Source organism: Chanodichthys erythropterus, chromosome 5 (genome assembly GCF_024489055.1).
Source record: "Chanodichthys erythropterus isolate Z2021 chromosome 5, ASM2448905v1, whole genome shotgun sequence".
NCBI lineage: Eukaryota > Metazoa > Chordata > Actinopteri > Cypriniformes > Xenocyprididae > Chanodichthys > Chanodichthys erythropterus.
In genome coordinates this window covers 7,607,383-7,632,313 of record NC_090225.1, presented here as the reverse complement: position 1 = coordinate 7,632,313, position 24,931 = coordinate 7,607,383, and the positions used below count along the sequence as shown (strand labels likewise).

The following is a 24,931-nucleotide window of genomic DNA, read 5'->3' as shown; positions in this document are numbered from 1 at the left end:
GGCCTGAGCCTGTGTGTTTCCTCTCTCTGGAAAATCCTTCTGCTGTGGTCTCTAGTGTGTGAGATAACGCTGAGTGCCAAGACTCTAACCCAGATTTATTCATCCATGCAACTGTAAAGGTGACACAGTTAGGCATTCCCTATGGACATTCCTCCAGACTAAAAACAGCTAAACTTCTGCATGTATGATCTGCATTTCCATTACAGAATCTGTCTGTTGGGAAAGCTTGTCAAGTTACAAGATACTCTTAATTTAAAGGTAAACTACAGTCAAGATACCCATTTGAATTTTTTCAATCAGAAGCACAATGAGGATCTCAATTGGTGTGACGTCATTAAACAGCATTTGAAATGATTTATTTATCCTAATGTTACCATAATGCAACTAGATAGCACTGTAATTTATATAACTCCTAAAATAACTTTTAACATGCTATATTTACTATGAGATTCATCAGACAGGCAACCTTTTTCCATTGCTCCATGGTCCAGCTCCACTCACATGCCCATTGTAGGCGCTTTCAGCAGTGGACAGTGTTCAACATGGACACTCTGACTGTTAGGCAGCTACGCAGCCCCATACGCAGCCAACTGTGATTCACTGCATGTTCTGACACCTTTCTATCATGGGCAGTATTCAATTTTTCAGCAATGTGAGCTAGAGTAGCTCTTCTGTGTGATCGGACCAGACGACCTAGCCTTCGCTCCCCACATGTATCAATGAGCCTTGGGCACCCATGACCCTGGTTCACCGGTTGAACTTCCATGCACTACTTTTGGTAGATACTAACAAAGTCCCTTTAAGACAAGTCACTTCACTCGGCGGCCATCTTTGAAACGACTCTCGGGCATCCTGAGCATCATGCAATCTCTTTGAATGGGGAAACCTCAAATTCTCCAAAACTGTTCGCCAACCTTAAGATTAAATTTCATTTTTGAAATCATCAATGAAATCTAACAACAACCGGCTCATAAATTTAGTTTCTAAACGCTCGAATTATGACAAAAAAAAAACTATTTTTTAGGCTGGATCAAGCTAATGTGCATGCGCAGACCTAAATGCGTGTCTCTTCGGAGGCGCGCGTCTGACTGTTTCTATAGAAACCGGTGATTCTAACGGCCGCTGAAGTGACGCGATGACTTTACCAGTCGGCGATTGGCTCTTATTTAGAAGGCGGGACTTATTCCGCCATATTGCGCGTTACACTTTCTCCCATTCAAAACAATACGAGTGACACGTCTTGTGTTATTCTATAGTCTTTGATACTAACCACTGCATACCGGGAACACCCCTCAAGACTTGCCATTTTGGACATACTCTGAGCCAGTTTTCTAGCTATCACTATTTGGCTCTTGACAAAATCACTTGCCCATTTTTCCTGATTCCAACACATGAAATTGACTTTTCATTTGCTGCCTAATATATCCCACCTCTTGACAGGTGCCACTGTAACAATCTAATTAATGTTATGCACTTCAGTCACTCTTATTAGCCACTTTGGCGGGTTGAACATTTTTCAATTGTAGTCTTTTAAAAAGGCTTTAGAAATAATAAACTAAGTGCAATATTATGTTTTCAAAAAAATATAGATTTTTCGATACGTCAATACTGAAATATCTAATGCTTCCAATACTCATTTCTGCAGAAAAGATACAGGATACCAGCTGCGCTTTCTCGCGCTCTCATCTCTCCAACAGATAATCACACAGACTCACTCATTTTATTTGCATCGGATGAATATTGTTGGTGTTACAAGGCTTGAATTTCAGTGTGGAATTGCACGTATTGTGCATAATTTTGGTCATTCCCGCAGATTTTGTTGTCACACCCAAAGTGTGCGCACATAAAGCCACCTCTCAGTTATTTTTCGCTGTTTATTGAGCTTAAACAGTCAAATACACACAAAATAATGTCAAAATGTCAGCTATGTTTTAAGTGAACGTAAACAGTTGAGAAAGAAAACGCATGTGTAACAGTATAATGGATCCATACCTCAGGTCTTAAAGTGACAGCAGCCTAATATACCTGCTAACAAATTATGAGATAATATTAAAAATATCTATATGGCAGTTTTTCCTCATGGTATCAATGTCAAAATTGTGGCCAGTGAAAATACTGAGTGGCTAGTAACTTTGGAAAACCACTAGCCACAGTGACTGGCAAGCAAAAAAGTTAATGTCAAGCCCTGTATATGTGTATACACGAGGTCCACTCTCTTGGAGAGTTTAGCTCTAACCTTGATCAAACTCATCTGCCTGTAACTTTCTAGTAATCCTGAAGATCTTGATTAGCTAAGCTTGTTCAGGGCTGTTTGATTAGGATTGGATTCAGACTCTGCAGGAAAGTGGATCTTGAGGGCCAGAGTTGAGAACCCGTACCCTATGTTATGGTGACCAAATGACCCCACAAGGACAGTAATACCAGAAATGTTTGACCTTGTGGGGACATTTTTTGTTCCCTGAAGAAAACAGTTTATAAATCATATTAAATTATGCAGAATGTTTTCTGTTTAGAGGATTAGGTTTAGGAGAATATACAGTATAGAAATCATTATGTTTTTGGAAAGTCCCCATAAAACATGGAAACCCAACGTGTGTGTGTGATCAAAAGCAGCATTTCTAACTATTATTTAAAAGCATTTAAAAGAACCATGCAGGTGAACCAATTTCCTAAAATGAACACCTCTAACTACTGGGAAAAGTAGCTTGGTGCTAAAATTACTCTGATTTAAAAACAGCTGACCTACACACTACTGAAAAATGTAGTTAGCATTGCTACTTTTATTTAGAAAGTTACTCCGCATCACTGGAAATGATAAAAGTAAATCTCTCTACTCTCTTGCACTTTCGCCATTTTTCTGTTTCCAGTAGCAGTAGCAGGCGACAACAGGATTTATCTCTGCTGTTTTTTTTTCTGAACAGTTGCACAATCACACGCCTTATTATCTAGCATCCAAATGGATAACGTCAGGTAGTGTCATATGTGACCTGGAGTGATGATATCAGATAATTATTCAAAGCTTAATAAGTGGCTTACTGGCTTAAGCCCCATCAGTGTGCTATATTACATGACCTCAAGATCAGAGCGGGACACAAACTCCGCCAGTGCTGGAACATCCTCACAGACTGTTAAGAGATTAGAGCGGGATAAACTGGACTTGATGTGTACTGATGAAAGCCTGCTGATCCTCACACACACACACTCTGTTCTGCACAGCAGTACGTTCATTCCTTCATTTCACATTCAAGCTCAAGAATAAATTATCATAATGTTTGCGCATAAACACGTTGTCCTTTCGGGAAGCTGTAATTTATGGAGCGAAGTGTTACGCCATTGACCACCTCCTTCCTCGATGCTGTCGGATCTGCTGTCACTAATGTCGTCTGAATAAGATAAAGTCATTACTATCACATTTGTATGTTAGCTTTGATATGATTGTCAGTTTATTATAGATAAACATACATTCTGAAGTCAGATGCATGACAGAAATGCCTTACATTATTAAACAGTTTCCTCAATCCTGAATTCAACTGTAAAGTAAAGCTATTTCAGACAACCCGGCCTTAAAAAACACACGTCAATCAGACAGACCTTTTCTGTCTAAGTAGTAGAGCTGGGTAAGAAATATCGATTTCTCGATTTTAATCGATTCTCATTTTTATGAACCGATATCGATTCTTAAATCCCAAGAATCGATTAGTCTACCCTGTTTTCAGTTGATGAATGAATGGAACATTGTAGCGCACCAACCATCCAATAAATCGCAATAAGTTTAATAAGCTTTGTGCTTTGTTACTTTTGATATAAAACAAAGTCTCAGATGTCAAATTCTTTGTTTGTTACGAAATTCAAAAAACAATTTATTACGAAATAAAAAAAAAAAAAAAACATTTTGGCGCTGTTTAATGTGTTGTGACACTTTAATACCAGTTACAGAGTGAAATAAACAGGAATTAACATTTAAATCTAAGGTATGTTAAAAGACAGAGTACAACTTAACGGAATCCGTATCATGTCTCATATAATCGCTTCAACAGCTGAAAGACATCAATAAAATAGCTCGTAAACGTCAGCGCCGAAGGCCTCATGGGCAGCACGTCGACATGTAGTGCCAATGCTCTTCGGGCGACCCGAGTTCGAGTCTCGGCTCGTGGTCCTTTCCCGATCCCATCCCCCTCTCTCTCTCCCACTTCGCTTCCTGTCTAAACACTGTCCTTTGACAATAAAGGCAAAAAAATGCCAAAAAAAACAAAAAAAACAATGTTACTTAATGTCACATTTACCTCAGAAAAACCATATTCAGTGACCATAAACTTGTTGGTCAGCTGGAAAAATGAACTTTTAGAGAGGAGCATTTTGCTAAATATATGCACCATATTCATTATAATTTTAAATTTTCTTCAATATTTAAAAGATTACTTCACTTTCAAATGAAAATTACCCCAAACTTTACTCAAGCCATCCTAAGTGTATATGACTTTCTTCTCTCTGATGAACACAGTCAGAGATATTTTAATAAATATCCTGACGCATTCGAGCTTTATAATGGCAGTGAGCGGGATCTACAAGTATGAGCTAAAGAAAGTGCCTCCATCCACATCCATCCATCATAAACATATTCCACATGGCTCCGGTGGGTTAATAATGCGTTTGCGTTTGTGTAAAAAAGAAAAAAATCCATATTTAAACAAGTTATGAAGTAAAATATCTAGCTTCCAGCAGACCGTCTTCTGTATTCTACTTACGAAGAAAGTGTAAAACTCTCACAGTTCAAAAAGCTTACGCTACGTCCTCCGCGGCTCCGCCTTCCCTATTCAACTTATGGAAAAAGCTTAACTGATACAACGCCAGTTCCATTTTTTTTTCTTAATGTTTTTAATTTTAACTCGTATGTATAGTTTACAGCATTAGTTGAGAGATTTTTTTTCCTTGAGAAAATTTGCCATGTACTCTACCTGATATATAACCAAAATAATCGATATTGAATCGAATCGGAATCAAATCGATTTTAATTGCAAGTTTGTGAATCGAAATAGAATCGAATCGATAAATTTGTGTGAATACCCAGTCCTGCTAAGCAGGTGGTACTTGATCAGAACAAGCTGAAAAGTGAACTGGGTTTCATGCCGATAGTGAAAGTCTGTCCTCTTGAGATTGAGGAACACACGACCTTAGGGTGCACATGCATTTTTGAACACACATTCAAACACACAGTCTCTGCAGGCTCAAAGAGGAAGAGCCTTCTAAGAAAGTAAACCTCTCTCACACTTTGAAGACAAATCCTGCAAATTTAATGGAGACAGCAAACCTTCCAAGATTTTCTGCATTAGTTGTAGTTTCTGTCAAAGTGTCTCTCAATCCACACAGATTCAGAGCAGAGCACAGGAGGAAACTGGATGGCAGATGACTTCATGTTTTGCAAGAGGAGATGAAACGTTTTGAAAATTTAGTGGAGGAAGGTGAAACTGCAGACCACATCAAAACATCAAAAAGAGTCCCTAAAAGGCGCAGAGATAGCGGGAAAAGTTCAATTTTGTAAAACGCGGTGCACAGATGGTTATGTGATTTCGCTGATTGTAAGTGAAAAAAAAAAAATTCAAATAGCAGCTAAATTTCAGGAACTGATTTTTCATCTATCAAAATGTTAATGGATGGTTAGTGTGCAAAAGGAGGCACTTATTTAGGACGTGTTCTTGTTTCTGAATGCCCGGTTGCGAAATTAAAGCATAATGCGTGAATTTTAATTGGGTCATGAAAAGGTTTCCTGGAAACCTTCCGGCAGTATCCAGTCAAGCAACTTAAAACTGTTTATCAGCCATGTCTGTGCCATAGCAGCATTCATACAGGCATCTCCAATGAAAAAATATGAAGTGTTTGATTTGCACCTCATAGAGGATATATAGTTTCACTATTAACTTTCACTAAACTTTCATTAAATACACCTCTTTATTTCTGTGATGCAAAGCAGAATTTCCAGCATCATTACTCCAGTCTTCAGTGTCACATGATCCTTCAGAAATCATTCTAATATGCTGATTGGTGCTCAAGAAACATTTCTTATTATTATCAATGTTGACAGTTGTGATGCTTAATTATTATTTTTATTTATTTATTTATTTTTTATTGGAAACTGTGATACATTTAATCAGGATTCAATAGATCAAAAGAACTGCATTTATTTTAAATATAATTAGTTTCTAACATAAATGTCTACTGTTGTTTTTGATAAATTAAAACACATCCTTGCTGAGTAAAAAAAAATAATAATTACTGACACCGAACATTTAAATGGCAGTTTACATCTTACATATTATATTTCTTTGATTTATACACTCTAAAAAATCTGGGTTGTTTTAACCTATGTTTGGGTCAAATATGGACAAACCCAACTTTTGGGTTTAAAGGGTTAGTTCACCCAAAAATGAAAATTCTGTCATTAATTACTCACCCTCATGTCATTCCACATCCATAAGATTTTAATTTAAATAGTAAATAGTTAATTTACACTTTCAAACGCACAGAAAGGTGCTAAAGGTATATTTAAAACAGTTAAAACTTTGTGAGCCAAAAGCTTCGAAGCTTTATAAATCTTTTGTTTCAAATCAGTGGTTGGGAGCGTGAATCAAACTGCCAAAGTCATGCAATTTTCGAAACACTTAGGATGTAACAAAGCCTCGTTTACTGAAATCACGTCACTTTGGCAGTTTGATACATGCTCCAAACCACTGATTTGAAACAAAAGATTCGTAAAGCTTCATGAAGCAGTGTTTTGAGATCACCCATCACTAGATATTATTGAATAAAGTTTTTTTTTGTTTGTTTTTTTTTTGGTGCTCAAAAAATATTCTTGAAGCCTCATAACATTAAGGTTGAACCACTGTAGTCACATGAACTTAAATATGTCTTTAGTACCTTTCTGGACATTGAAAGTGTAAATTAACTTGCTGTCAATGCAGGCCTCACTGAGCCATCAGATTTTATCAAAAATATAATATTATTTTATTTTAAAATATCTTCATTTTGGGGTGAACTAACCCTTTAAAATGTAATTTTAAAAAATTAAACCAACGGTTATGTTAGGTTTATCCACATTTGACCCAAACATGGGTTGAAACAACCCAGCATTTTTTAGAGTATATACTTTCATTTATATTTGAATGTTCAAAAATTACTGATCTGTTAAGTATTATGCTTGTACTAGGCCCACACAAAATCTGTACCCACGGCATTTCATTCAAAAAAGTAGTACTCTCCGGTCTGTTAAAAACATTTTTAAATGTTTCCAATGATGGTGATTAAAGTTGCCGAATACAAATACAGTTATGGCACTGCTGAATCAATTCACAGGTCCACACTCACTCAGTCTCAAACAGCAGCAGGGACAGCAGGGAGGGCACTTAGCACTGAGCACTGAGACCAAAGTGCAAAAAATAAGGATCATTGATTTTTCATCATATACTGGAACGAAAGATCTTTCCTTGAATTTGCTGCTTCAAGACCTTAATAAAACGTAAGGTTACTGCCACAAGAGGAATTTGAAGAACAATAGCAAATTAACATGGTTAATTACTACCTTAAACTAAAGAGGATGTTAAAATACTAAGGGGGTTATCTGCACTTGCATTTACTTCCTGTGGAACACACAAAGGAGTTATCTAAAGAGTCAAAGCTGTCATTTTTTCAAAGTGCATTCATGATGATAGGAACCTACTAAGGATAATATGGGGAACAGTATAATAAGGAAAGTTTAGCTGGATTGTGGACCTTTGAAGTGGTCGTGACATGAGAAATCAAAATTTCCTTGATCTGATGACAAAAATCTTGAAGGTTTCTCTATATCCTAGCTCATTAGCAAGCAACAAAAACTGCTTTTTGAATGAGAATAGAACAATTTACACACAGAGCAGCATAAGACTAACATTAATTAGGGGATCTGAAAATAATATCATAATATTTTAAACACGTTAATGACTTTTTGTTTTTTAACAATTTCAGAGAAGATATAAAACAATTAAATTCCACTAAAAATACCTTAAATATTGGGGATGAATTTAAGCATTTTTGTTTATGTATATAAAATTTTGCCAGCAATATGAATAAATTAACAATGTCACCTTTGTTAACATTGTTTTCATAGCACACTATAATATAATTTAAAAAACAAAAACAATATTTATCCTTTACTAGATTAAAAATAAATTCTGCCATTTCCTTCCAAAAATACAATCAGAAAACAAATGTGCTAACACTTCTTTCTCATTTTTACAAAAGGAGCATAAATAATCAATATCAGAGTATCTTGAAAATATTGATTTAAGAGTATTTTAAAATGTATTTCATTAGTTTTGTTATTGATACAATATTCAAAGGGGATTAACCAAGCAGTCTTCCAATTAATGAGTAATAACAGAGTTCCAAAAGAAATTTCCTCTAGGTGTTATTTTATTTTGTTTTTGGAAAATAGTACAAATAGTACAATCAGTTCAAGACTGTTTAAAATTAATTTTGGTTTTGTCATTATTGTAGAGTTATAGTGAATAAGACTTTTAACAAGAGTAGGAGGAATAGCTTTAATGACTGAATTAAATTCCTTAAAATGCACAGGGAAACTGAATTCGCATGAATTGTTTGTAAGTTAAAAGATTCCCATAATTATCAAACATATTCATAAAATGATTAATAATTAAACCAATTCCTTCAAAATAAAGATTTATTGGCAGTCATTATATTGGCATTATTCCAAATGAAGGAAGTATGAGGAGAGAAATTGTGTGAGTAGCAAATTTTCCAGGCTAAAAGCACTTGTTGGTGGAATTTGGACAATTTAAGAGTGAGTTTAAAAATATTAAAGTCACAAGTTAACAGAAATTCTAAGCAACCTATTTGGTTAAAGAGACTGTGTGGGAAGTGGTTCCAAAGGTAGTTACGATTAATCAAACATTTTTTAATCCAACATGCTTTAAAAGTTCTAACATCTTCAAAATAAAGTATTTCCAAGCCCCCTTCAGCTTTCTTATTAGTAAGAACACTTTTCTTAAGTCTTTGGGATTTGTTTTACCAAAGAAAAGAATAAAACAAATTACTGATATCTTCAATAAGAATCTTTAACATACAAAGATAGGGAGGGATAGACAAATCGAGATAAGCCTTATGCTTTAGATAATAGAACAAGACCATAAACAGAGAGATCACATTGTAACCAACAGTTTAATAATGCTTTGTTACAAGAATTCCTAGGTATTTGACAGAGGTCTTCAAGGGAATGTTATTAATAACTTTATCATTTAAATGCAACAAAAACAGCTTGTTTGGATATTGTGGGATCTGTGACATCACACAGGCAAAACATTTGCATATGACTGTCTCTAGAGCAAGACATTGACAAATTGTTTTACATCATCGCACCATTGGCCCTGCCCACTGCCGACTGTTGCATCAAAATCAAATAGAACCCATTATAATAAGTTACACATTCTACACTGTATATATAGACGCCCATTCAATTTCTGACATACTCCACTTGAGTTAGCTGACAATAGGAAAAATGCAAAAGAAAAGGAATGTTCACTTTGAACATTCATGTTTGTTTGCATCCCGAATCGTCTCTGAAGATTATGTTTGTTCAGAGCATCTGACTGCAAATCAGACTGACTGCAAAGTGTAATGGAAAGTTTGCAAAGAAACATGAACCAGCCAACTCTATTGGACTGACACAAACTGTAATTAAACAATAACATAATGCTTTGTCTGTAAGTGATGGTTTTATATGGATCATTTTTCAAAAAACATACTCAGTAGTGAGGGGGCATAGATATATGCAATGACGTTAACCAGTCATAACACTGGCCGTTTACTGACAATCCGCGGAAGTGTTACTAGTATCTAATTTTACAGATATTTTGTTTCTGTACCGTTTCTAAATAAAAATGTTGATACAATATAAAGTATTTGCTCTAGCTCTTGTTTTAAATTATATTATGCTTGTTGTTGTCATCTGTTGACATTGTACAAGCAGAATGTGGCGGTTGGTGGGTGTTGTATTTGTCTCATCCCTCCTCCACTGTGATTGGACGGCTGGGTACAAAGTGACAGTGATGACTGCTGCATTTTACCCAAAGTTGAACATTCTTCAACTCGGGACAATCTGTAAAAAATGCAGAGCACTCAGCGTGAAATAGACGCTCAGTGCCTAATTACACTCCAGCCGTTTTAAATAAGTGGTGCTCCCATTGAAAAAAAATGGAAAAATACGCTAGCCTCTTTAAAAAAAAAAAAAAGCTTTGGTGGACACATGGCCTTAGAGTGCCTGTATTATGCAATTTTAAAGGTTCTTCATTTTTTAAAGGTCTCGCTCAAGGATTCAGTCTCTCTAAACCCCTCCTTTCTGAGAGCCTGCTCTGCTCTGATTGGTCAGACGGTCAAGTAGTTATTGGTCTACTGTTCACAGCACCTGTCAGAAACAAAGCACCATATCTGAATTTCAGCTCAGAAACTTCCTAAGTACTTGTATATACAATGATATAAACCATATCAATTTGAGCCCTCATCCTTTGGAAGTGCATTCAAATTGCTGTTTTCGCAGCACAGAAAACAGCATCTTCTCAAAATATCAACCACAAAATGGAAACACTGAGGAGAAGCTGGGCGGATTTGCTTGTAAAATACCTAAGGATACAAGGAAAGACAATCTGAATCCAACCAGAATCCAAGTATAGAGCATAAGGTGTCTCTTTCAATATATATGAAATATGACAAATAAAACTGCTCCAAACTGTGAAATCCATAACCTTACACACATACTGCTTGGTGGTGTACATACTAATCAGGCCTGGGCGACCATTATAAGCACATAAGTGATGATGACTGATCAGCACTGCAATTCACCATTTCATAAGTGGATTATAATTGTTTTTTCTTTGAGTGGCCCAAAGAGCTGTACACTCCATCTCTATTAAAACACATTTTCTGTTGCCAAATGCTCTAATTCAGAACTGAAGAGCAAAAAAAAGAAAATGAACCGTAATGGAAAGTCTACTTCAACTCATATAAATGTCCAAAACAGAGACGGTTCTAATATGTACCCTTATTTACACATAGTGTGCTTGTATACAGAGTACTGTAGCTATTACAGTAGATAATACTTTTTCGAGTTCAATGTTATTTAACAATATACATAAGCTTTAGAATTCTTATTTGGTATGTTACACTCTTTCTTATTGCAATATTGCAATAAGAAATATTGCAAAAACAAATATTTATTCTTCACTTTACATTATAAGGTTTTCAAAATCCTAAACTTTGTATAGTATAGCAAAGTGCAGTAAACAGTAGAACTATTTGCACTACAATCCAGTGTGTTTATGATTATGTTAATAAATTAAAATAATGTGATAATATTAGTTTGCAACATCAACATCAGCTAAAATAATCAGAAGCAACTGACAACAGAAGCCAGCCACATTCAAGTTACTAATGGCCACACTTGCTCTTTCATTAAAAATGGAAAGGTGGATAGCAGGAAGTGAAAAAGCATTTAAGAACATTTGCAGTATGAAGGTCCTAATAACAAGGTGATCATTTATTTATTCAGTAAGTCTAAACTTAAACAAAGCAGTCTGGCTCCAAAATCTCTCGCACACAATGTCTTTCAGGTGATAAGTACTTCAGCAATGTTTGTCTGCTTCATGTTTCTCAATGCTCTCAAATCTGTAGCCTCTAAATTTATCTGAATTAGCCACTATGCCATTTTTGTTATGTCTATCAGCTTTAAATATGTACAAAACCTGATATGACTTTAGTTTGGTTCAAAAGTCGTCTCCTTCAATTGTTTGTCTTAGAAACGTTTCAAGGTCACATTTTCAACAAATCTGTCAAACGTTTTGTGGATTTTAGTCCATATCTATGCAGCATTTAATGCAGCATTTAATTTATCACAAAATACAGTCGAAATTTTATATTATTAATGTTTTATAAAATAACTGTTCTATTTTTATATAATTTTTCAATTCAGTTTTGACCTGTGATGGTACATTTTTAACAACCACTATTTACTATATTACTATACTATATTTTTTGGTATTAGTTAATATTTTATGTAAGCAATAGAGTACCCCAGGGATGACGCGTTTTTGTAGGCCAACCCGGAAGTTAGCGGTGCACAGCATCCCTCGATTGAAAGCCTATGCATTTTTCCCATAGACTTTTTGAAAATCGCAGAAAATAAGCTCTGTGTTTAACAAAGGGTTATGACACTTACACGTTTTGTCTATCAAGATAATCTTTACAAGTGAACACGACATTTATAGATTTTGAAGCCTAAATAAAGTCGTCAGATATAAAAGGCTAACAGTAGGCTATAAACGGACTACAGCACACCATGGTCGTGGACCAACGTCACCACCGCCAAGCTTCCTCAAACTGTATTTAAAAAACAACTTCATTTATAAACATGCTCGCTGATTATGATCTGTGCTGTTATGAATACTTATCCACTTTTTCATGAGAAATGCTGTCCAAATGTCCCATTTTTAATGATGACGTCTAAAGTCCCTGCCAAAGGAAGTAGTCCCTTTTAGCAATTTGTTAGCAACCGCCGATTTTAAGACACAGTAAAAGTTTAAAAAAATCACAAGTGGGTTATAACTGGTGTGTTTTATGTCATAGATCAAAACCTGAAAGTATTTAGAGGCTTTGTTAACCACAGACCTTATTTCAGGCGATTTAGCAAAAACCCATTCAAAACACCCATAGACTTTACGGCGTTGGAACCGGAAGTCCTAAAATGCTAACTCGCTTCCGGGTTTTGCCTACAAAAATGCGTCATCCCTGAGGCACTCTATAAGGTATGAGAGGCTGTGCAGTATCGTGAATAAGTCACAGCTGAAGGGCGTTTTTAGGCACGACGCGAAGCGTAGTAACCCTTAGTAGCCGTGACTTATTCACGATACAGCACTACCCTCGAGTACCTTATTGATTTTATAAAACGGTTACAACACAATACAATTATTAAAGACAAAAATATGTATCAATGCAACTTTCATGAAGAAAACTTTAACTAAAAGCCTTCCTTCCGCCACATTTATGATTTTTGGACAAACCTGACTAGCACTGTCAGTCAGGGGAAAACCCCTTAACTGTTAAAAGGACAAGATAATACATCGGACATTTAAACAGATTTTTTATTATGAACATAAGTATCATGAATATCGTGAATTATCTTGAATAAAACACAGCTATTGACCAATCAGAATCAAGGACAGGAACTAACAGTTTTATAATTCCTTAGGGAAGAAAATACAGATATATTTCAAAAAGGAAAACATTCTTCCAAACTTTAAATGGTGGTACATTTCCTGAAAAACAGTAAAAATACACAGTTTTCTGAATCTCTAGACAGAATGAGAACGTATTTGACGATTGTAACTAAAACCTATTTAAAGAAAAAAAAAAATATATATAAGCCCCTTCAATATATCCTGCCCAAATTTCCTTTTTCAAAAGTAAATACATTATTTTCATGGGGTCTTTAAGTCCACATGAACTCATAATTTACCACATTTACCTTCCTCATACACATTTCTTGTTTTATTATGCACTACTTTTAACAAAGCATTTTATTCAGAAGAAAAAAAAATTGTCTTGCAATAGTTCCGTGTCACCTAGCCGTGGTTTTTTGGAAATGATTAGTATTTGCTTTTATTACTCATAAGTGCAGTCTTGATTCCAGTCGCTGTAAATTCTGCAGTGATGTCTGAGTAATGACACTTGCTCTTCTCTATTCTGTAATATCCTTCCTTTACTTTTGTCCTTGTCGGAAAAAGAGTTTGTTAATATTTAACTATGCTCCGGCAAAAAAAAATGTTAGAGAAACACCATCTGACTGTGTTTTTTCATGTTTTATCAAGCACAGCAGCATGCCGTTGTTTTGAATGAGGCATCTCTGATTAATCTCTTCTGCCTCGTTAAAGAATACAGCTAACATGCTTTTGTTGCTAGGATTTTGCAATTTTTGATGTAGTGAATAATGAATAAATTAATAAAATGAATAAAAAGTACAAAGGGATTCCTAAAAAAATCAAAACATGGTGGTTCCCAGTTAAACCCACCTCTACTTCTTTAACTTCCTATCACAATACATGGCTCTGTTTAAATAAAACACTCACTTGCTACTAACAGTCTACTGCACACATATCTACACTGTACTCCCTACCATTCTTTTTAAATACAACAGAAATAAAGGCAACATGCAATATTAAGCAACAGTACAGTTGCCATATGACCTCACGACATTGCATATGAGTGGAGGTCAGAAATACATTTATATGAATGAGACCGCACACTCACTTCCAACGTTTCGGCAAAAAGCCTTTGTCAAGAAAATGCATTAATTGGTCACAAATACATTACCATTTAAAATACTTTTTTCCTAGGAAATTATTACTTTTATCAATCAAGGATGCATTAAATTGATCAAAAGCGACAGTAAAACATTTACAGTATAATGTTGCAAAAGATTTCTATTTCAAATATTGCTGTTTTTGTTTTTTTTTACTTTCTATTCAAAGGATCCTGAACAAAAAGCAGCTGTTTCCAACTGTCACAATAATGTTCAGTTTAGTTTGTCTTGACTTTTAATTCACTCATTTCTGCTGTCTGTGTTCCTTTGTTCTCATTTGTCATTAATTACTATGGTTATTCATCATTTGATTAAATAATTAGTTGTCACCATGTGTATTTATGTTTCTCATTTCCTTTTATTTATTGTCTGGTATTGTTGTGTTTTACATGCTATATCTTGTTTGTGTTTATTAGTTGTTTGTTGTTGGATTACCTGAGTCTCATTGATTAATAAATAACAATTCTAATGGAATTACTTTGTTTATCTTCTTCATCCTTGGACTAAACATTACACCAACATTGATAATAATAAGAAAGATTTCTTGAGCAGCAAATCATCATATTAGAATGATTTCTGAAGGATCATGTGACACTGAAGACTGGAGTAATGATGCTAAAAAATTTAGCTTTGCATCACAGAAATAAATTACATTTTACAATTTTTTTAAATGAAAAAGTTTTTTTATTTTTTTAAATGCAATGTTTTACAATTTCAATATTTTGATTGTATTTTTGATCAAATAAATGCAGTCTTGGTGAGAATTTCAAATACATTAAAAAAAACGTATCAAGCCCAAAGTGAAATACAGATATTTTGCATTTTACTTGATTTGTTTTTGTACAAGCTTCAGACTGTTTGATCAAAAATGAGTCAAATTGAGAGAACTGTCAAGTGCATTGTATTGTGGGATGCAGTACTAAACATGCGTTCATGCTTACAGAAACTTTGCATATTTATTATATACTGCAGAAAATTTAGAGGTAGTATGCTATTCCAAACACAGCCATTCATGAAGCTGAGGGAGAAGTGTCATCAGAACAGACAGTGAAGCAGCCCAATGCACAAAAGTCAACAGCAAAGCCTGGCAGCATGTGTCCAGATTAGTCAAACAAGGTAAATGTTCTTCCATCTCTAAATAGCATACTATTGATTAGTAGCTTTTCTTGGCTCTATTATTGAGATCACAAGTTTATGATGCTATATTAAAACCCCACAGCACATCTATTAGAAGGTCATGACCACCCTAAAAACGCCTCAAAACTGCCTCAAGTTTAGCCTATATTATTTATTGTTTAATTTTAGCATGTTCATGATTTATTAGTTCTTACCACATTACTAGGAGTTGTGGTTCATTGCCAAGATTTTGGCAAAAAAAAAAAAAAAAGAGAAAAAAAAAGCTCTATTTGTAGCTATTAGCATTAGATTAGATTAGCATTAGATTAGATCTTATAATAGATTTTCCTACAGTCTTAGAATAAACCATTAAGTGTCTTGGCTAATGCTGGAGTTGATATGCAAAAGCTTGGTCAAGTGCATAAAGCACATTAGAGCACAAAGGTGGATGTGAATAGACAGTCTTAAAAGCATGCGCGCACACACACACACACACAGACTGTCAAAAGGTGGCCTGTTTTTCAGGCATTCACTCTATTAGAGTTTTCCAATGTAGTTGTAATTTAAACAAATGTGTTTTTGTAATTAAATGGCTTACTGGGGTCGAACCCATTCAAAAGAATCTAATTACTTTCTACTGTAGCTAGCTACAGCAGTTTCTATTTTTCTGTCAGAAACACAGCCAATTCCGAGATATAACACCGTTAGTGGACCAAAACTTAATCAGCAACTTTATTTTACCTATGCTGTAGCAATTGTGTTAGCACACATAGGGCTATATCTGCTTAAATTGCATAGAGCACTGTAGTGTTAGCATAAAATTCAACACCTTTTTCTTCCAAAGGAGGAATTGCTCCATTTGATACGCAGATATATAGCTTTTCATGGCAGGTCTGTCCCGCAGCTACATACATCTTTATGCTAATCATAAGCACTTCATGCAATGAAGGCCCAGAGGCGGAGCTTGCCTTTTTGGTATGCGGGTGCAAATGAGAAGCCCTGACTTAGGATGCAAGATCCAGAAACAGGATGCAGTTTATATGAAATTGTTTTTGATACATGCTTCCTCTGCAGACATTTATGGAATATAGCCAGATATTGTTTGAGACTTAAAGGTACAATATGTACATTTTCGCCACTAGAGGTCGCTTACCCAAAACAAAGGCGTAACCATTAGTCATGGTTAAACATGGTACTCACGGTAAATCAAGAAAACAAGATTTAAACAATAAGACTTACTGTGTTGAGCTATATAACATGATTAGTTTTCTGTTGATGAATGTATCCTGTCTAATAAAACACATAACATATTAAAGCGTCTTTGGTGTTTCCATGGTTTCTACATAGAACGGAAACCAAGGGTAACACAGGTATGATGTCATTGATAAGCGACACACGGTCCGCTGTGTCCTGGTTAAAATTGCTTATTTCTTAGGATTTAAACATTCTTAAAAACTTTAAGAATTATCTTTGGGATAATGCAAGTACACAAGTCAAACATTGTTCAAGTGTTTTTTGGATATTTTAATACAAAAAAAATTACATATTGTGCCTTTATTTATTTTTTTAGCTAAGGCGATTTTCCAAATAATAAATAACATGTTCCAAAACCTTGTCTGTTTGATGACTGTGGGTGTGCGGCCCATTGAATATCCACTAAATCAGTGTAAAATGGCACAAAGTCATTTGATGAACTATGCTTATCTTAATTTTGTCATTTCATCTCAACATCTGTGACATTTAGATTAAGTTCTGAGGTTAATTGATCTAATTTTGTACCTCTGGAAAATAGTGATCTATGACATTGTACTATATTGAATATCAAAGGTTTTTATTCCTTAATTAGGTATTTGACACATTAATGTTTTTAGATTTTTGGAGTACTTAAATATGCCAATGTTCATATGCCTGTAGATAAGTCACTGAATAAATTTACCTTTCAGATGATTTCATATAGTCAGGACATTATATTTTCAAAACACAATTTTAAAACACAATAGTTGATTTAGGATTTTGCATTAATTGCACATTAATACATTTGTGTCAAGAATGACATCAAAAAACATTTATGCATTCTGTAAAATTAAGTCTTATTTAAATTATTTAAATTTAGTCATCTTCCCCCTTCTTAGCATACAAATTACCGCATACTGAAAATATGCTATATCATGCCATTTCACAGACCAAGCTTTCATTTTAAATATAGGCCAAAGTGTTTTGTTTTATTTTAAAAAACACAGACAATAAAACACCAACTTGGAAGTCTATAAATTAATATCTGTCCATATCCTATTATATACATTTCCTTTCTACCACTTGATAGCCCACTATTATGATTTTTCGAATATTTCATGCAGTGTATAATATAGCTTTTTGTGAATGTAAAGTAATTGTCTCCTAAAAGAAAGAATTGATACTGAACTGCCGAAATGAGTCGTCAACAATTCCAGTATCACTTCCTGATACATACCTATATAACAATGTAACAAATGTGCATAATAAAAGCCTATGATCTTCATTGGCTGCCCGTGAACAATGTCCGCTTTGCCCCTCCCTCAAACACTAGTTGTAGCCTAGACCTGGAGGAGTTTGGTAAGTGTTGTCGAATTGTCGAGAAGATTCTGTTTTCAGCGCTGCAAATTCACTTTGGATGCACTATACAAAAGGATGACATCTCACTCTGGAATTGATACGGAAAATACAACACCATCATTCCTGTTCATATCACTATATATACAAGAGTTAACGAAGCCTCCAGAGCTGAAATTCAGATATGGTATTGGGAGTTTAGTTTCTGACACACACTGTACGAGGTAGACCAATCACGACAGACTGCGTCGTCTGACCAATCAGAGCAGAGTAGGCTGACGAAAAAGAGGGGTTTAGAGAGACTGAATCTTCGAACAAACCGCTTTCAGACTCTTTGAGAAATAAGGTTATGTGCAATGCATATTATATCATCCAGCAGTCATGGTTGCCCACTGAAGTTAAGCAGGGCTGAGCCTGGCTGGTACCTGGATGGGAGACCTCCTGGGAAAACTAGGTTGCTGCTGGAAGAGGTGTTAGTGAAGCCAGCAGGGGGTACTCACCCTGTGGTCTGTATGGGTCCCTATGTGGTCTGTATGAAATGAGATCGGACAATGGAATGAACACAAACAGGAACTGATATACACAAGAGTTAGATTAACTCAGGATACACAGCTGTGATGGTGAGTTAGTGTCCATGGTGACTGATTAGTGGCGGGAAACTAGAACAAAGGAGCACATGTGACTAATGAAAACCAACTGAAAGTCCATGTGGTGTGCAGGTGTGACAAGTATAGTAATGGGGACACTATACTGTCAAAAAGCACTGTCCTTCAGATGAGACGTTAAACCGAGGTCCTGACATTCTGTCGCCATTAAAAATCCCAGGATGTCTTTCGAACAGAGTAGGGGTGTAACCTCGACATCCTGGCCAAATTTGCCCATTGGCCTCTGTCCATCATGGCCTCCTAATCATCCCCATATACTGATTGGCTTCATCACTCTAGGCATTTCTCAACACCAAGTAGGGCTGGGTACCGAACTCGATACTTTTTAGGTACCGATCGAACTGCCTCGATACTATCGAGTATCGAAAAGTGTCTTGTCATTCGGTACCAAATTTCGGTACCTCAGAATGGAGCCGAGTAGAGGGGCGGAGAAATGCTTTCGCTGTCTCGTTGAGGAGCAAGTAACGTTGCGCTACATTATTATTTATATCTCAATATATAAAACTATACGCGCGAGAGAGACCCTATGTGCGAGAGGGCGAGTGAATCAACGGTTTCGTTTTCCGTTTATCTCCGAATGGACGGGTGAGAAACGGCTGTTTATGTGAGCAGCCGGTTCACTACAGATACTGTTAACAGAAAACAAAAGTGTCGCACTGCCTGCAGAAACAGCGGAACGCGCAATGTTTTTTAGACTAGTTATGGACAGGTACAACACACAGCAGCTTTACATCAGCGTTCGTCCGTCAAGTCTATGGAAACTCGCGACCGGTTCGTGACAGGCTCGTTCGCCTGCACGAGCACAGGCTCTGCCTCTGGCTCCAGAACGCGAACAATTCTGCTGAAAAAGGGGTATCAGCGTCCTCCTGATACTGCGGATAATCATAACAAAAATAACATTCAAATGAATTGCGGGTGGATGAGAGATGAATCATTAATGTGTTGATTTTAATAAAGGCACAGAACTCTTATTTCACGGTAAGACGCAACGAACTTGCGTCACTCTTACTTCCGCTTTGATCTTGTTAATTAATTTTTTGAAGAACAATTGCTGAGTGATTTAAAAAGAGCCTCACATACTGAATTTTTGCACTGAAAACTAAACTTTATTAAAACTTTGCACTGATTTATTGTATTGGGTAAATTTTGTTAATTTGTGCTTTTTTTATTCCCCGCAGTGGCTCAGGAGATGAGTCTTTGAGTCTGAAAAAAAGTCAACAAAGTTAAAATATAAAACCAAAGATTTTTTTTTTAGGTTATGTAATCTTGTTTAAACAGATTTTATAAAATTGGTATCGAAAAAGGTATCGTTTAGGTATCGGTATCGAAGTCAAGGTATCGGTATCGTCTCGGTATCGAAAATTTTTGAACGATACCCAGCCCTAACACCAAGTTCGCAAAATTTGGACTTGGGTCCTTGGTAGTTAGAACTTGGTAAGTTCGACTCAGGAGAACGAACTCCCGTGAACGGGAGGACACAAGTGATTCTGCAAATGGCACAGCATCGTACTTGATAATATAACTCAGCTCGCTCTGGCTTCTCCGGTTATCTCTGTATATATATTTTAGGCAACAATAAAACGAAATGTGTTATAAAACACCACTCTGCCTCTTTTCGTTTTATTAAAAAACAAACAAACAAACAAACAAAAACATATTAGAAAATAAAAGGTATAAAGAAATAAAGCAAACAATTCAGTCAAGCATAAAAAATCAGTGCTTCAGTAGGCTACAATGGTAAAGTTAAATAGCCTAAATATATAACGATTTAATTGCCACAGAACAAATGATAGATTCATGAGACCAAAGATCAACTGTTAGATATACAAAAGACTAATTATGTCATGTTTATCCACTATAGAGACATCAGAACCATCAGCAAATGTCAGAAGGAGTAGCCGAGGTAAGGCTGTACTCTCCTGGGTACATGAATGCTGAGCGCCCGGCGATCGCCTGGATCTCACAACTCCGAAAACATCCAAACAAATTTTCAGCAAGGCACTATCTTGATCAATAAACCACAAATTTGAGCTTTAAACCAGTACATTCTCACCTGAAAAACTCTTAAAACTACATATCATGACATAATAACAGTAATATGTTTAAATTACGCGGGTTTTCTCCTTTACTACTGACGCTTTCTGGTTAGTGCGAGATGCATTCTGGGATACCTGGCTGTCTCAAGTCTGCACAAGTCACCTCTTGATGCATCCTCAATAAAAGGGGTGGATCAAGAACACATCTGGGGATTTTAAACTGTACTTGGCTAGATGTGAACTTGTGACTGATGATGCTTCACAAGTCCACAAGTACAGACAAGAACGCATATTAAGAAACGGCTTTTGTCTCCTCTCCACCAATAAGCTGGTTCTGGCGCAATATGGCTGCCGTCACATCATCCAGGTGGATGCTGCACATTGATGGTGGTTGAGGAGATCCCCTTTGAGTACCCAGAAAAGCGCTATATAAATGTAAAAAATTACTATTATGAGAAAATCAGTTTTTTTGTTTGACCTTTGATGCATGCAAATCTATTGTAAGGTCACTTTAATATTTTACAATGAATATACAGTAGAATAATCAAGTTCTACCCCATGCATGTACGGCCTCACTTACCATATTCATTTACAACCAGAAAACAGGAATACCATAAACGCACACATTTCACAACATGGAAGTCACAGCCAAATCTTGATACAGTGCACACCCACTAGGGTCTTTCTTGATGAACAACATTGGTGAAATGGTTCCCATCTCTACAAAATTCACTGTAAGGGAGGCAACTCCATAATTCCCAAAGCACCACATGAAGTTCTTGAAACCTCATGCAACTTCAAAATCAAGCAAACAGGATCAGAAAGTGTGAACTTCGAGTACAAAGCCATACTTTGTTTTATCTATTGTGACATTCTGTTGTTAAGATAACAGTGATGTTGCAAACTAATAAGAAGGTGTATAAAAAGTCAGACAGTTCAGCAAGCTGTGACAAGGCTAATGTGACAAATACAAAAAAAAAAAATGTCTGCATTTCATTACTACGACCTTAACTGCCAATAAAATGTAATAGCTGCACATATTATTACTGTAAATTATATATATATATTTTTTTAATTTAGCTACAAAGTCAGGATATAGTGTGACAACTTACCCCATGTTCAATTAACTGTTTCACTTTGTTACAGTCAAGACTTTGAGGTACATTAAGTACAGGTCTATACAGAAATTGACTTTCAAAAACAAACCTATGCTGAGAAATATTCACTGGAGTAAATAGACTGACAACTAGCCCCGGACTCTCCTATAAGAGTTTTGCTGTCTGCACTGCAGCAACAAAAATAAAAATACAGTTGATATAATAGGCAAACGTAGAGAAAATTATGCGCTTACCGCCATGTCCATCAATATCTCGACAAAACTGGCAGGTCAAAGCATTTTATGAATGTGAAGACTAGGCGCGCGGGAATGTGCCTAACACCCACAGTCACTGATCCACCCTTCAGATCTACTAATGCGTAAGATACGAATGCCAGCAAAAAAGCGAAATAAAATGTTTACAGTACGCACTTATGTAGCACTGTAATCCATTCTGCATTGAGCCGATACACCCAACAGACCTACTGCAATCCAAGCGCACTGGGAAAACTGGGTAGGCTATTAGCAGAGGCATCCAATTCAAGAATGAATCGTTCTTTGGATTCGAATCTTTTTAATCAATCGATTGAATCGGTTCTCAGACCGGACTGACATTTTAGTCATGAATCGGACTAAATCGGTCCGAGTGGTTCTCAAATCAACTCACTGGCTCACTGAATCAAAAACCTTCTTTTTAACACGTCTGGCTTTTCAGTCAAATATAAAAGGAATGTTACAAATGAAACATTTATGTAGCATTTTAAGTTGAAACATGCAAAACTGTTTCACCTGAGTGATTTAAGCTAAATTTCATTATCGTAAAATGTAGGCTAAATGGAAATTATAGGCATATGTTACTTAATTAAAAGCTGAATGTTTGCAACAAACAGAACTGAAATGAAATCACAATCGAAATAGAAACAAATCGATTAGTAATAAACAACAGTAGATGCCTACCACTCTGAGGTAAAGCGTCGCGCGATGATATTTAAAAAATGAATCATTTTGGAACTCATTATTTGAAAGGAGCTGTTCAAAAGAACCGATTAGCGCAAATGAGTCCTTCAAGCATTAATACGGACTATGTAGGCTATCCAACATACCGATTGCAATATAGTTTTCTCTGTTATCTGAGGTTACGTCTCAGTTTTATCTTTTGTTCACTGGCAGTCGTACAATACAACACTTTCGCTGATGACGCGATAAGGATGACAGCTGACGACCACCACAGTTATTTTTCTTACCTTATTTTCAGGACTGCGTCCTTTCTACGAAGTGCAACATGCTCGCTAAAACAGATACTTCTGCATTTTCTAGGTCTGCACATAAACACTGTCAAAAGGCAGAGACAACACGGATTGTTCAGCAGTGTTTCTGCAAGCCCTGGAACAACGAAGGGACTCGAGCTGCAGTCATAACACGCTGTTTATACAATAAACCAAGTCTTTACTAATGCCTTCCGCAGTGCTGAACGAAATGTCATGAGAATGGTATATTCAGTATATTTTCTAACTTGATATGCATATCACCCATAAAGATACAAATTATCTCTCGGCGTGTTAAAGGACGACCGTGTGTGGTGTTACAGTGACAGCGGTGCAGTGTTTACTCTCTAATGCAGGTTTACGTGATTCGCTCAAATATTTACTTACCTCGTCTTTCCCCGACTGTATAAAGCGATGTTTTTGTTTTTATTTCACAGTCCCCATCTGATAGCGTGCGTCACGTCCACCGACTTCCGCGTTCGGGGTGGAAAATCGGGTTGAGAAAAGAAAAGAAAAAAATCGGAGAGGGCATGCGCGTGCTATCATGTACTCCAGCGTTAAAATAAATTATACACATAGCTGATTCGGTGAGGGTTCATAAATGACCCTTATATTTATATTCAGAAATAAGAAATGTAAATGACTTTTTTGTGTGAAAGAGGTGGTGATGATGAACCCTTTGTTTTCTTCCTCATTGTTTGAGGTTCATGTCTCCATACAGTGATTTCATTAGTTACAATGGTGCACTGTAGGGTGTGAGTTCATGGTGTTGTGTGTGTTTTTTATTAAGATTCTTTTTTAATCATTATTATAGTGGTTAAAGAAGACTATAAAAGAGCTTACAGAGGGATGGGTGTGTTGTGCCCTGCTCCTCCTTGCCTCTTCTGGAGAAACACAACAGATGATCTGTATATGTGTCATGATAGAGGAGAGAATGGCTGAAAGCTGTGTCATGCTTTGAAAGGATTTAGGCTACACGTTTTATATGCACTTTTTGTGCTCAGAGCATTGCTTTGATTCATTGGTAGCCTATATAATACTTGTGGTTATGAATTGTACATGCATGAATAAAGTCGAGCAATTTGTCCACTAGGATCAATGACACACAGTAAAATGTTTGTGTGGATGTCACTTAATGTCTGAAACTCAACCTGTAAAACAAGTTCCTCTTGATTTTCTTGTATTAAAAGAGATGTTTCCTTAAAGGGCACATGGACTAAGATAAAAACAAATGAATTGGAAATGAGATCTGTATTCTTCTATAGTGTGATTTAAAGGTGTGGATTCCTTTTGAAAAAGCACAGAACTGTAAAATCAAAATGTGCAACTATTAAAAGCACCTGCACAAATGCCAATGCCTTCACATTCTGTTTTGAGCAACGTCTGTTTCCTTTGATTTAATGTCGCATAATTCATTTGAAGACCTGCATGAACCTTTCTTACACCATCTGTTTGCTGCACAAACTAGTCTTTTTTTTCTAAGCTTATGTTATTCCTAAAATTTAATGAAAAAAAAAAAAAAACCTAGTAAAAAAAAAAAAAAAAAAAAAAATGTTAACAAATGAAAGGGGCCCTATTATGCCTTTTGGGGATACTAGACTTTTTATACTTAAAGGGTTAGTTGACCCAAAAATGAAAATAATAAACAAAAATAAAAATTTTATAAAAATAATATTATAAAGCGAAGAGAATATTTTTGGTGCGCCAAAAAAACCAAAATAACGACTTATTTAGTGATGACCGATTTCAAAACACTGCTTCATGAAGCA

At 35.9% G+C, this 24,931-nt stretch overlaps 1 protein-coding gene across 4 annotated transcripts in view; it reads right to left on the bottom strand.

The window, feature by feature from the left end:
• marchf8 (membrane-associated ring finger (C3HC4) 8) overlaps positions 1-23,714 on the bottom strand; it is a 125,421-nt gene extending 101,707 nt beyond the window's left edge. The window contains exon 1 of one of the 4 annotated variants that reach the window (XM_067385869.1): positions 23,550-23,714. The gene's annotated coding sequence lies outside the window, so the exon portion shown is untranslated. Of the gene's footprint in view, positions 1-22,152; positions 22,309-22,329; positions 22,382-23,549 lie in introns of those variants that run through there. The other 3 variants (XM_067385865.1, XM_067385868.1, XM_067385866.1) reach the window with 3 other exon arrangements.
• Between the last annotated feature and the right edge of the window lie 1,217 nt (positions 23,715-24,931).